The sequence below is a fragment of the Panthera pardus genome, unplaced genomic scaffold (genome assembly GCF_024362965.1).
Source record: "Panthera pardus isolate Hobbes unplaced genomic scaffold, ASM2436296v1 HiC_scaffold_5, whole genome shotgun sequence".
In the NCBI taxonomy this organism is placed as follows: domain Eukaryota; kingdom Metazoa; phylum Chordata; class Mammalia; order Carnivora; family Felidae; genus Panthera; species Panthera pardus.
The window spans coordinates 5228340-5240888 of NW_026526980.1; the positions used below are offsets into that span (position 1 = coordinate 5228340).

At 52.4% G+C, this 12549-nt stretch overlaps 1 protein-coding gene across 2 annotated transcripts in view; it reads right to left on the bottom strand.

Annotated features, from left to right (window-relative positions):
• LITAF (lipopolysaccharide induced TNF factor) overlaps positions 1–12019 on the bottom strand; it is a 27423-nt gene extending 15404 nt beyond the window's left edge. The window contains exon 1 of one of the 2 annotated variants that reach the window (XM_053894582.1): positions 11906–12019. The gene's annotated coding sequence lies outside the window, so the exon portion shown is untranslated. Of the gene's footprint in view, positions 1–11215; positions 11236–11905 lie in introns of those variants that run through there. The other variant, XM_019468606.2, reaches the window with a different exon arrangement.
• Between the last annotated feature and the right edge of the window lie 530 nt (positions 12020–12549).

Sequence of the window (12549 nt, forward strand, 5' to 3'; positions counted from 1 at the left end):
GGACGCTCAACCGACTGAGCCACCCAGGTGCCCCTGAATGAATCCACTTGTGAAAAGCACCCAGAACAATGGGGGACACAGAAGCACTCTGCTCTATTTGTCACAGAGCACTTCTCTTTACTGGTCTTTCTTCCTGATCAGTCTGTGGGCCTTGTAAGGGCAAGCACTGAAATGCCTTCAAATCTGCATCCCTAGCATCTAGAACTAGGCTCACAAGGTCACGGGTGCTCTGCGGGGTGACCCTCCACCCCAGTGCGCCTGAGATGGAGGGGTTCCTCTGGATACGGGATTCTGGTGCTCACACGGGGAGCACAGGACAAGCTGGTCATCCTGACACTTCAACAACAAATGGGGAGAGAAAATAAGACCCATCCAGGAAAAAGGGAAAATAAGATCCCATCCCGGCATCAACATTTGGAAGCAGACATCATTGAGGGTCTTACCCTAACACCTCCACCCAGAAGCTGAGAACGTTTTTTGCAGGAAGATGCTTATCTAATGACAAGCCTCGGTAACACATGGTCTCCCGGTTCAGCTCAAGGTTAACATAAGGCTTTGGCCAAAGTGGCACCAATCACGCCCCAGAATTGGGATCACTTGACTGGATCTGAAACCCTTCATTTCCTCCAGGATTCCTGAGGAAGGTGGTGTTTCTCAACGGGGCACCCCGGGGATGTCAAGGCAGGAGATCGAGTCAAGACGTGGGTGGCAAAGGAAGTGTGGAGGCGGGCAGACATGAACAAGATCGAATCAGAGAGGAAAAAAAAGAAGCCACGATCTCTGAACGTCAAGATGGGCTCATTTCTATTCCTTGATGGAAGCTGATGCCAATGATGAAGGTCAGGGCTGACCTGCTCTGCGAAGGTGCCCCTGGTTTGTGCCAACGCCCACTCCTGGTTCTGGCTGGGGTTACCGAAGAGAGGGAGGGGTTCGTCCTGTGACTGTAGCACCCGTCCGACATCTGGAGGACTCGTGAGCAGGCTCCGCACTGCCACCAGCCCCCACTCAGAAACACCTGTCACTCCATGCTCACTACGGGGTAACCGGATGATGACTCATTGATTCTTCAGAAATGACCATCTATCTTTTCTTCATGGTGTCAAGAAAACTCAGAGGCTCCATCCTGTACCCCAAGAGACCATAAATGTCAGCAACTGGTGCTGATACGTGGGGACAGGAAAGGGGACGCGTGGGGACAGGACAAGTCACAGCTTGGCTGGCACCTCCCTCCTCGGGGCTCGTTTATAACCAGGGAGGACCGAAGGGATGGGCACTCTTGGCAGATGAGGGGCTGAAGGAGTCTCGGGTCATTTGTCCTTCCCACCCCCATCCCTTTCTGCTGAGATGACCAACAGGCAGGTCCAGAAGCAGGGGAGGAGGACAGAGAGACGATGCCCAACGTTCAGAGGTCTCGTGGCACAAGAGTACAGGACATAACAGGCTTCACCGCAGACTCCAACCAGGAACTGGCCTGGTGGAGAATCTGAGGCCGTGACCACCGAGCTCAGAGACGGTGCAGTGGGCCTCGCGCCCAAGATACCATCACACGGTTTCCAGAAACGCCCAAGTCATTCACAAGAGTGGGGAGGCACCAGCTATCTCCCGCGGGTCACTAGGAGCGGCACGGACTGCGGCCCAGCTTGCTGACTCGGAATGATGTAAGCAGGTGCGTGCGGCATGGAGAGGGGAACGTAAAAGCCCAAAAGAAAATCCAGATGATGGAATTTAAAGGCAGGTGGGATGTGTAAGAGCCGAAAACTCTGGAACTAAGCTCCCGTGGCTCAAACCCCCAACTCTGCCCCTTCTAGGCTTGGTGAACTCGGGTGAGTTGCTTCACCTCTCTGTGCCTCGGTGTCCTCATCTGGAAAATGGGCTGACAGTACCCAGCCCTCAGAGGGGTGCATGCGGATGTGCTCAGAGCACTGGGCATGACCGTTACAATACAAGCGCTCATTCTAATGACGTACAGGGAAGCGGAGTAAGGACCAGGGAGGGGTCACTTGCCCAGTGACACAGACGTGTCACTGCCACAAGGCAGGAAGATTCAAGCATAGACAAGGCCCCCAGAAGAGGGAGGCAGGAGGGCCTGAGGAGACAGGGCTGCTCCCCCACTGGCTTTGGAACAGGAGCAAGGGGCCACGAGCCAAGAAACCAAGAAACGCAGGTGTCTCTGGAAGCTGGGAAAGGCAAGCATGGAGTGTCCCCTAGAGCCTCCAGAAGGAACGCTACACCTTGATTTTAACCCAGTGACATCCATTTTGGACTTCTGATCTCCAGAGCTGGCAGATAATGCATTTGTGTTCTTTCAGCACCCCCCTCCCCCCCCAGCCCCCGCCCCAGCTTAGGGTAATTTGTTACAGCGGCCATAGGAAATGGATACACCCACCTCCCAGCTGGGCGGCCCAGATTCCCCACCTGTGGATTCTCGAGGGGACTCCCCTCCTTCCCACAGTGGGGGCCTCCTGCACCTCTGACCACCCCCCTCCCCCGGCTGACCTGACTCCCTGAACCTCCCATCTGAACTCCCAGGCATCGGTCCGCCTGCCCTCAGTTCCGAAGGAGGCCTTCTCTGGCTCAACTTCATTTAACCCTCTGAGTGTGGCCACCCTGGCGTCTGCATGCCCGGCCAGCTCCCCGGGGACTCTGCTGTCCCCTCAAATCTTTCCTTATCAACATGTCAAAATGAATACCTCTCTTCCCTTTGCCTGGGTGCTCGGACCCTCTGTCCCCCTGCTTCTCTTCTAAGTGCCCAGGTACAGCCCCCGCCTCCTCTCCATCCCCCTGCCCCGGCCTCACTCCTCCCTCAGCCACAACCCCACTAAGCCCACTTCCCACTTCCTGTCCTCCTCTTCCCAGGCTGGAGGGCTTTCCTCATTTGGCCGAGGGCTGCACCTCTGTCTCCTTCAGGGGCTGCTCTTTCCCCACCAGCCGTCCCCCAGAAGATCCCCAGGGACTTGGGTCTACACCCACTCCTTAACCCCATACCCTTCAAGCTGATCCTGGCCCACCCACCCTGGACAACTCCCCTGGGGGTATTCACACACGAAAAGATGCTCATCTCGCTACAGGAGATGCAGTTAAAATGGGGCAGAGACAGACAGTCAAGCCTAGTATCGGTGAGAAGTCCTGTGGACATCACGCACCTGCTGGCAGGATGGGGTGACAAGTGCCCGTCAGTTCTGTGGTCTTCCTCCCCCAGACCCTTGACCCAGGCTCATCAGGAGAAAACATCAGAAAACCCAGACTTTCTACAGAGGACCAGGACAGTACTCCTTCAAAAACTGCCTCAAGGTCGCAGAAAATAAGTCCGAGAAACTGTCACAGACCAGAGAACGAGACCTAACAACTAAATACAATGCAGGATCCTGGACTGGATCCCGGAACAGAATCCAGTAGAAGAAAGTTCCTCCTCTGAATTCAAATAGCCTGGAGTTGGCAAAGAGTAAGGCACACCAATGTCAGTTTCTTACTCGTGACAAATACACCCTGATGCCGTGCGATGTCTATCTTACAACGGGGGGAACTGAACGGGGTGTGTGCGACTCCTGAACACTTTGCAACTTTTTCTGTAAATGTGCAATGGAGGCACCTATCAAACTGTAACATGCACGAACGCTTCGACCCAACAGTTCCTCCTCTAGGCATGCAGGGGAGAGACGTCTCACGCGTGGGCGAAGAGACAAATGATGAGCCCACAGGGGCATTCACTGCAATGTGGCTAGAAACCACCTAACTCTCCATCAGCAGGAGACGGTGCACATCGGTGATGGGCCAACCGCACAACAGAACAACAGTACAGCAACCATCAAAACAGAACAAGCAAGAGTTTTATGTGTGGAAATGCATCTCTTGGATAGATCACTACATTAAAGAAAGTCCAAACAGACCATCATTTGGGTATAAGGAAGAAGGATATATATATATATATCTCCTTATAGAACGTGCATAAAATGTCTCTGAAAGGATATATAAGAAACTCTAAGGGGCGCCTGGGTGGTTCAGTCGGTTGAGCGGCCGACTTCGGCTCAGGTCATGATCTCGAGGTTCAAGAGTTCCAACCCCGCGTCGGGCTCTGTGCTGATGGCTCAGAGCCTGGAGCCTGCTTCCGATCCTGTGTCTCCCTCTCTCTCTCTGCCCCTCCTCCGCTTGCACGCAATCTCTTTCAAAAATAAATAAATATTTAAAAATTTAAAAAAAAAGAAAGAAACTGGTAAAGTGGCTGTGAGCAGGGGAGGGAGGTAGACTGTGGGAAGGACAATCCTTCACCTACACCTTTGCTGATCTTCTGTGTACTGAGCCCTTTGTCATAATTATGCAATGCTGCATGATCAAAAACCAAATCAAGAAAAAAGTCAATGCAGTAAATTATAACTTATTAAGCAGACATCATTTAATATGTTTATTAATTATAATATATTTATAATTATGTAATTTAATTTAAAATAAAACTTTTTTTTTTTTTTTTAGTGGGGAGAAAGAGCCTCTGCAAACCTGGATATGTCCTCCCCAGGCCAGCCTCCTGGGTCCTCCCACCCGTGGGCGAAATGATGTCATCACAGCCCTTTGTCCCCCCAACTGTCTCAGGTTGCTGGCCGGCACCTGGCCTTAGCCCCTCCCTGAGTGTTTGCAGAGTGATTAAAGCTTCTGATTACCTCTGGTGAGAAAAGGTATAGACTGCTGTTTTCACTATATCATCCCCAAAGCCATACAACAATCTCCTATTTACCAAAATAAAGTTCTTCTCTTTGAATTTTGTGCTCTGACCCAGTTCTGAAGCCTGATGGTTTATATCAGACCAGGGAGAATGGGCCCTCCCTCACCAGCCTTAAGGAATCCCTTTGAGGAGGCAAAGTTAAGCAACATAAGGGAGACAGGGGACCCAAAGGGGAAACTGAGTCCAGATTCTAAGGCAAGTGGCGGGTCTCGGGGACACAGGCGAGGGCAGGCCAGGGGGTGGGGAACAGCATGGTTAGACATGCAGAAGCGGACATAGACTTGTGTCCCGTGGGGAGGCGAGCAGCGCGTGGCCAGGAGCGTGGGGGTCCGGTCATGGGGGCCTTCCCACCAAAAAGCCGGGCCCAGGCAAGGTGGGCACCAGGCTGGACCTTCCAGGGAGGGACCCCACACGTAAGGGTTCTGCTTAATGAACCAGCAGCCCAAGAACAACTAGAAAACCCCCTAAAAGTATTCAACTCCTGCCAACGAGAGTTAGTCTCTAAAAATAAGCCTCAAAACTTAGAACACGAAGAGAAACCAGCCCCAGCAGAAGCCATGCGGGCAGCAGCGGCCCATCAGCACAGACACACGACAAAGTCCGACAGCCCAAGGCCAAGGGGGCGTCCCTCTCCCCAAATCCTGTCCGCAGGCAAGGAAAACTCCAGCCTCGTAACTTCCGGTGCTGCTTCTTTCTGACTGATGCCTTCTTTCAGCATCCCTCCCCCAAAAGTATCTGAACCATTTTCTAACATCAATTCTGCGTTTCTCTCTGCTTCCTTAAAGTCTGCAAAAAGTAAGAAAGACATACCTGGGTCGGCAGGCGGAGGTTCCGCGCTATCCCACACTGTGGAAGGTCCAGCCTGGGGCCGCTGGCAGCTCCCATCCCCCCACCCCCACCCCTGCTGTGCCAAAGCCTCGAGCCTGGGAAACCAGCACCCACTGGGTGAGAACTCTGTGCAGAGGAAGAAAGAGTTACTACCTTCCTCAGGTGCCTCCTAGGAGTAAGGTAAACACGCTTGGGCGTCTGTCTTGATGATAAATATCTGTGTTACTCGGGAGTCTCCTATTTGCTTATTTCCTCAACTCTGGCTATATTCCAGTTGACCCTGGGGAGCGGGGGATTATAACTGTCCCGTCTTTGAAAGTTAAGGGAAATATCCACCTTGCCTTTAGCAAGACTTAAGGTGAGAACAGGGTGGGAAACGTTCCCCACTGAGCTCTCTTAAGTCCTTGAGCCCCGCTCCCCTGGCCCATCCCAGACAATCCAGCCCTCTGCGACATATGCCCTCCTTCAGCGTCCTAATTGCTTCCGGTCTGCAAGTTAGATTGCGTCTCCCTAACTGGACCACGTTGCACCCCTCCAGGGCAAGGGCTGTGTGCTACATTTCTCCGGGGTCCCCACAGGGTTTTGGGAAGGCGATGCCCACACTGCGTCCTCATAGAAGGGAGATATTACATGCATAGAACAGTATGTATACTCCACATACGAAAGCCAAGTCTATTGTGCAAGCTCTTTAGAAGTGTGCATTTTTTCAATACAGAAGAAAAGACAAGTCTTCCTTCCAGAAGAATTCCAAATAGTGGGTGCAGACGCTCCTCCCTCCAGGGGGTGGAGCTTAGTCCCTCCATCCCCCTCCTGGGTGTGGGCTGCATTTTGTATCTCGCTTTTAGGGGATAGTCCACCAGACAAAGACAGGAATTTTGCAATGGAAAAACCTGGCAACCACCACCTCAGTCTAGTGATGAAGGTTCACGTTATTAGGACCCCCTGAGGTCATGAGACACATCCATGCCAATTCCCCAAACCCCTAACCCCAGTGTGACCAGAAGAAAAACCCCAGACAAACCCAATCTGAGGGAAATTCTACAAAATCCCTGACGGGTACGCCTCAAGAAGTCAGAGAAACAAGACTGAGGCACCGTATGACCAGAGGATGATAGAAAAGGGAATAAACGGCATGGGGTCCCAGGGATGGGACCTCGGCACAGAAAAGAGAATGTCAGTGGGAAAACTGGTGAACTCCAAACAGAGCCTGGAGTTTTGTTAATGGTGAAGCACCAATGTCATTTCCTCGGTTTGACAGAGGTACTGTGGGGATGACAAAGGACATTGTAAACAATGGGGGAAACCAGGCGAGGGGTCCCTGGGGAACCCCCTATACTAACTGCGACTCTCCTATAAGCCTAAAACTGAACCATGAGGTGAACTGGGGCCGGCAGGCCTTGCCCAAAGGCATTCAATTCAAATTTTAAAAAACAAGTTTTTTTAAAAAAAGGGTTCTGTGTGTTTTTTTTAAAGAAAGTAATTTTTTAAAGTGTATCTTGGTGAAATGCAAAACATTACGTGCAGCCGGTTTCTGTGACCAGGGTTTCTAATATTTCTAAATGGGGAGGAGAAAGGAAAGAAAGAGAAAGAGAGGAAAAGAAAAAAAAAAAGAAGAAAGGAAGGGGGTGGGAGAGAAGAGAGGGAGAGGGAGAGGGAGAGGGAGAGGGAGAGGGAGAGGGAGAGGGAGAGGGAGAGGGAGAGGGAGAGGGAGAGGGAGAGGGAGGGGAAGGGAAGGGAAGGGAAGAAGGAAGGAAGGAAGGAAGGAAGGAAGGAAGGAAGGAAAGAAGGAAAGAAGGAAAGAAGGAAAGAAGGAAGGGAGAGAGAGGGAGGGAGGGAAGGAGGGGGAGGGGGGAGAGAGAGGGAGAGGGAGAGGGAGAAGAAAGAAAGAAAGAAAGAAAGAAAGAAAGAAAGAAAGAAAGAACAGAAGGAAGGAAGGCAAAAGGAGGAAAGAAAGAGAAAAGACAGAGGGAGGGAGGTAGACAGAGAGAGAGAGAGAGAGACAGATGCCTGAATGTAAGCAAATGTCCAGACCCCGAGGTTTGGGGACTCTCCAAAACCCCTCAGCTGGATGTACAAGGACGCCTGGCCACACATCTGTACCCCTCCCTTAAAACATTAGATTTCCAAACTCTCACAAAGCGGTTTTAAACACATGTGGGCGATAAACTCTTCTAAAAATACATCAGATCAACACAGAAAAGGGCAAGGCCTTCAGGGAGAAGATAAAGCAGTTTGTTTTTTTTTTAATCACCAACCTAATCCTCCTTCTAAAATCAGTTCTTTCAAGGAGAGAAAAGGAAGATTATTCAATCCTACAGCCTGTCCCCACCGTCCAGCCCCAGAAAAGGAACCCAGAGACCAGCTCCGATTGGTATATTTGCAACACTGAAATGATGGGGGGGGAGGGGGAATTCCTTAAGCCAAAAAATAAAAACGGGGGGCACTCATGTCAGGACGGACATCTAAGAAAACAGCCCCTGTTGGTACACAGGTGGAGAGCCAGCTGGCAAGGCCAAAAAGATCGGGTCTTTTGCGATCTCTGGAGAAAAATGTTCTCTAACAAGAATGCAAACATTAAGTGAAACCTGATTATAAAAACTCTAAGGAACTACCAGACTCGTACATGTAGTGAATCGAATAGTGCTCCAAATTCTTAAACTGAGACTAGTTAGCAGTCTTGAAAATACACAGATTCTGCAAAAGGCCGGTTTTGTTAGAATGGAATTTAAACTGCCTACGGTTCCGGAAAAAATGTTCGCCCCAAGGCGAACGGGACTTCCTAAACTCTAAATTACCACAGGGGAGGAATTTCGACAAAAGGAGAAAACGGGATCTCCTGCCTTCTTCGGAAGACGAAGCGAGAACCCTGTACGACAGTTCTTAGGCTATGTGACCTCAAACAAATTCAAGCTCATAGGAAAGATTTCAGGGCAATATTTTCAACTGCCATCATCTGGACTCAGTCTGTTTCTACAGGGGGACACGTCCCACAAATCAAAGATAAAGTTACTACAATCTGAAGGCCAGTTCAAATATGGCATAAGTACAAATTACAGTGATTCGCGAAATGGAAAAATCCTTCCACTGGGGAGGTGGGCTTCTCCTCCCTCCCCGCCCCCCACCCCCACAGTCGGGAGAGGGGAACTTCCCTCTGGATTCCTGGTGAAACCACATCCCCAAGTTTCCACAGGAATGATGAGTTTTGATGAAACGGCACGAGAACACAAACACGACTGCATCGGGATACAAAATTGTAACGGACCCTGATTACAGCTTCAGAAAAAAAAAAAAAAATACAACAAAAAACAGGCTCCATGATAACAGACCAAGCCATGCAACAAGGTAAACTGAGGCTAGCTGTTTGGTTCACAGGCTGAGATCGTCCCCGATCTTCTTTAACTTCCACACTTTCTGCAATATTGTTATTTTTTACATAACTTTCAGAAATATCACTGCATCCTCTACAAATAACCTCCCTGCACTCAAGGTTAAGGCAAAAGTCAATGATAAGCTCTTAAATTTATTCCAGGAACACTGACAATTCTAAAGTTCCCTGAACTAAGCAGCTGAAATTCTTTGGCTGTTCCTTTCTCGAAAGTTAACACCTATAAGGAAAGAAGACATAAAGGACACAGTGCCTTGAGCCTTTAGGATCCTGGTGAATTAATTTCCCACCCACTACAGGGAAGCAAGGAACCACCAAGCAGATACCCTCTATATTTCCTTTCTTCTGTCTGTGCCTTTTTTTTTTTTAAGATTTTATTTTTAAGTAATCTCTACACCCAACATGGGCCTCGAACTCACAACTCCGAGATCAAGAGTCGCAGGCTCCACCGGCTGAGCCAGCCAGGCGCCCCTCTGTCTGTATCTTAAAGCCTGTGAAATCACACACAGTTCTTCTACTGAAATAACCTGCACGCAGGGACGACTACATTAGCCAAGGAAGTGTTATCACGGCGGCCCAGAATACAAAGATTCGAATAATAAGACATTGTGTGGACCCAGGAAAGTACCACTTGGAGCTCAAGTAACAATTTGAAGGTTAAGCAAACACCCGTCGAGCTCAGAACGGACTATGGCAGGCCAAATGGGCACCAAGGACATCATAAACATGTCCGCACTAGAGAAATGCAGAGTTAAGGGGGTCTCTTTGCCTGATGAGACGGACCCCCTCATCCACTGGGCTGTTTTCATTGCAATAAAAGCAAAAACAAATACAACACAAGTTGCAGTGCCCGGACTCTAGGACTCCCTCTCATGAATCTCCTTTCTTCCAACCATCACTGGAGCTCTGGGTTGATTCATGGTTGGCAGCAGAATTTTAAGTCCCAGATGGGCACCAGCCCATTCTCACAGTGGCATTGTGGTTAATTAACAGCAAGAGTATGTGCTGCTTAGCTCCTTGAAAATTAACTTAGGCTGGAAATGCCTTCTGGCTCCTTCCCTCCCAGTGGTTCCCCTTTTACCACCCAACCCTCGTCTTGTCTGTGCCTCCTCTGAAACTTTGCTGAGATCCTTCTGCTGCTTCCACATGTCCCCCCACGTGTCCACATATGCTCAGGCCTTGGCTTTGCTACTAAACCCACAGTGGCTATCCTGGCCTCTTGCTCACACCTCCCTCCTTTCCACTCCCCTCAAGCTCCTTCCAGGCATTAGAGAGCACTGACTTTTTCACCTGCATGTGTTTCCACTTTTAACCCACAGCGTAAATCCTTCAGGACCAGGAGCCATTTCTTCCAAGTCCTTTAAAGGGCAAGGGCGGCACTTTGTTTCTTCACAACCAGCCCATAAAAGAGACTGAAGGAGTAAAGGGAGGTATACTCACCAAAGTATCTAGTATTTTAGAGACCTAAGAAATTGATCCTGTTTCAGATCAATCACCCAGTCACGTAATCCGCAAAAACATTACAAGGATACTTTTTCAAATGTGAACAAAAGCATCTATTATTAATGCCTTAAAGTAACAGGAAAGAGAGAAGACGGGCCTCTCTCATAGTAGATCTACAATTAATGTTTCTTAGAGAGTCTGGTGCACTTTTTGATCCCACACAAAGGCTGGCTGAGCGGTAAGCCAAGTACAGCAAGGGTGTTACTTCATGCAGGTAGAACAGGTCACCTGCTCTCCAGAGTCTGATCCAACTACGAGAAAACCAAACACGGTCGTGGAGTCCCAGATACCAGCTCATGCCTCTCTTTACAATGGAATCCAGGTTAGTCCTACTTTAAAAGAACCACCCTAGAAGGCTGCGGGTGGGGACAGGAAGGTAAGCAAGCAAGCGAGGCAGTCAAGCATACAATCATGCAAACCATGCCCTCGCTTAAAAAGGGCCCCCGGGGAAACTGCAGGGCCAACCCGCCTTCCAGGCTGCCCCTGAACCAGCACCAGCCCCCCAGGCCAAGGCCAGGGTTTGTACCCCCTGGGGAGGGCTGGTGGGACAGTCTAACCTGATGGGGCAAGGGAAGGCCCTTGACTTCCAGAAACTGGATTTCCCAACCAGCAAGCTCAGTCCAACAGGTAATGACATCAGCCCCACGAATCGGAAGCACAAAAGTGATCAGAAAACTAGTGAAGGTCCAACTGGCCTGAGCCCTGGAATGCTCAGCCTTTCTAGAATGGGGCCATTTCCCTATCCCCTGACCTTGACCAACACCACTGCCCAGATCCATACTGACCTGGAGAGCAGAGGGGAGGAGGCCACCTGCCTAGCTTGGTCGGGAGGGGTGATGTCCACCTCCGCCACAAGTTCCCCAGCCGGAGCCACCAGCACGCATCGGGCACCGCCAGTAGGTGGGTCTGTCGGGGCTCATCCCTGAGCTCACCGGGTGCCCACCTTAACCCGCGGGGAAGGGGTTTGGCCAGGGCCAAGGCTCCCTTCTCACTGTGTCCGGACTTTCGCCTCTCGGGGGCTCCCTCGGCCCCCAGGTGTCCACAAAGGCACGCGCTGACAGTGGCAGAGGCAAAAAGCGCCGATGCCGCGGCCCATAAAAGCCGACTTTCCGGGACCGGCGTCCGGAAATTGTTTCGGACGACCCCAGCGCTGGCGCTCGGCCCACTCGTCGGGGCAGGGACGGAACCCGGCCTGTCCCACGGCCGGGACAAGCGCCGGGAGGCTGGACACCCGGCCCCGGGCGGGCCCCGCGCGCCAGATCTCGGCCGGTCCCCTACGCCCTCCACCCCGCCTCGACCCCCGGGGCCCGCCGGAGCCCCCCCAGCCCCATGACCGGCGCGATGCCCCGGGTCTCCCGGCCTCGGCTGCTCCCGAGTCCGGGGCCAGTGCTCGCGCCGCCGAGCCCCGCTCCCTCCCGGGCCGCCGCGCCCCCCGCCCGCGCCCGCACCCGCGCCCGCGCCCGCGCCACACTCACCGCCGCCCGCGCAGCCAGTCGAGCCGGGAGGTCTGAGCGAGCCGCGCAGGCGGGCGGCCGGACCGGGGTGGGGCGGGGCCGGGGCCGGGGGCGGGGCCGGGGGCGGGGCGGCTCAGGCTTCCGGCTCCCCCTTCAGCCCGCGCGCGGACCCACCCCGCCCAGTGCGGCCTGGAACGTGCCCGAGGCTGTCCCCCCCCCCCTCCGGGTTCTGCCCGTCCCTTCCGTCCCGCGGAACATCCCCAGAGTGCACCCCGACCCCGCTCACTCCCTGGATCCCCTAGGTTCTGCCGAGGCTCCTCGCGATGACCTCGGGGGGGCCCCCCCAGTCTCCCCATCCTGTCCCCCTCCCCCCACTGCGGATTCTGCCCCTGCTCGTCGATCCCCCTCCCCTCCTGATTTCCGCATCCTGCTCTCCCCATTCCCCTAGGTCCCCCATCTCTGGCATTCCTAACCCCTCCCACCCTCAGACAGCGTGGACCACCAACTTCTGAGTCCCAGGTTCAGGGTTCCCTGCTCTCAGTAGAGCAGCCCTTACTCTACCCGTAACTGAGTTCCGTACCTTCAGACGCATCCGGATAGCCCGAGATACACCGTGTGCCTTTGGAAAAGTCACCCACTCTGGGCCTCAGTTTCCTGTCTGTAAA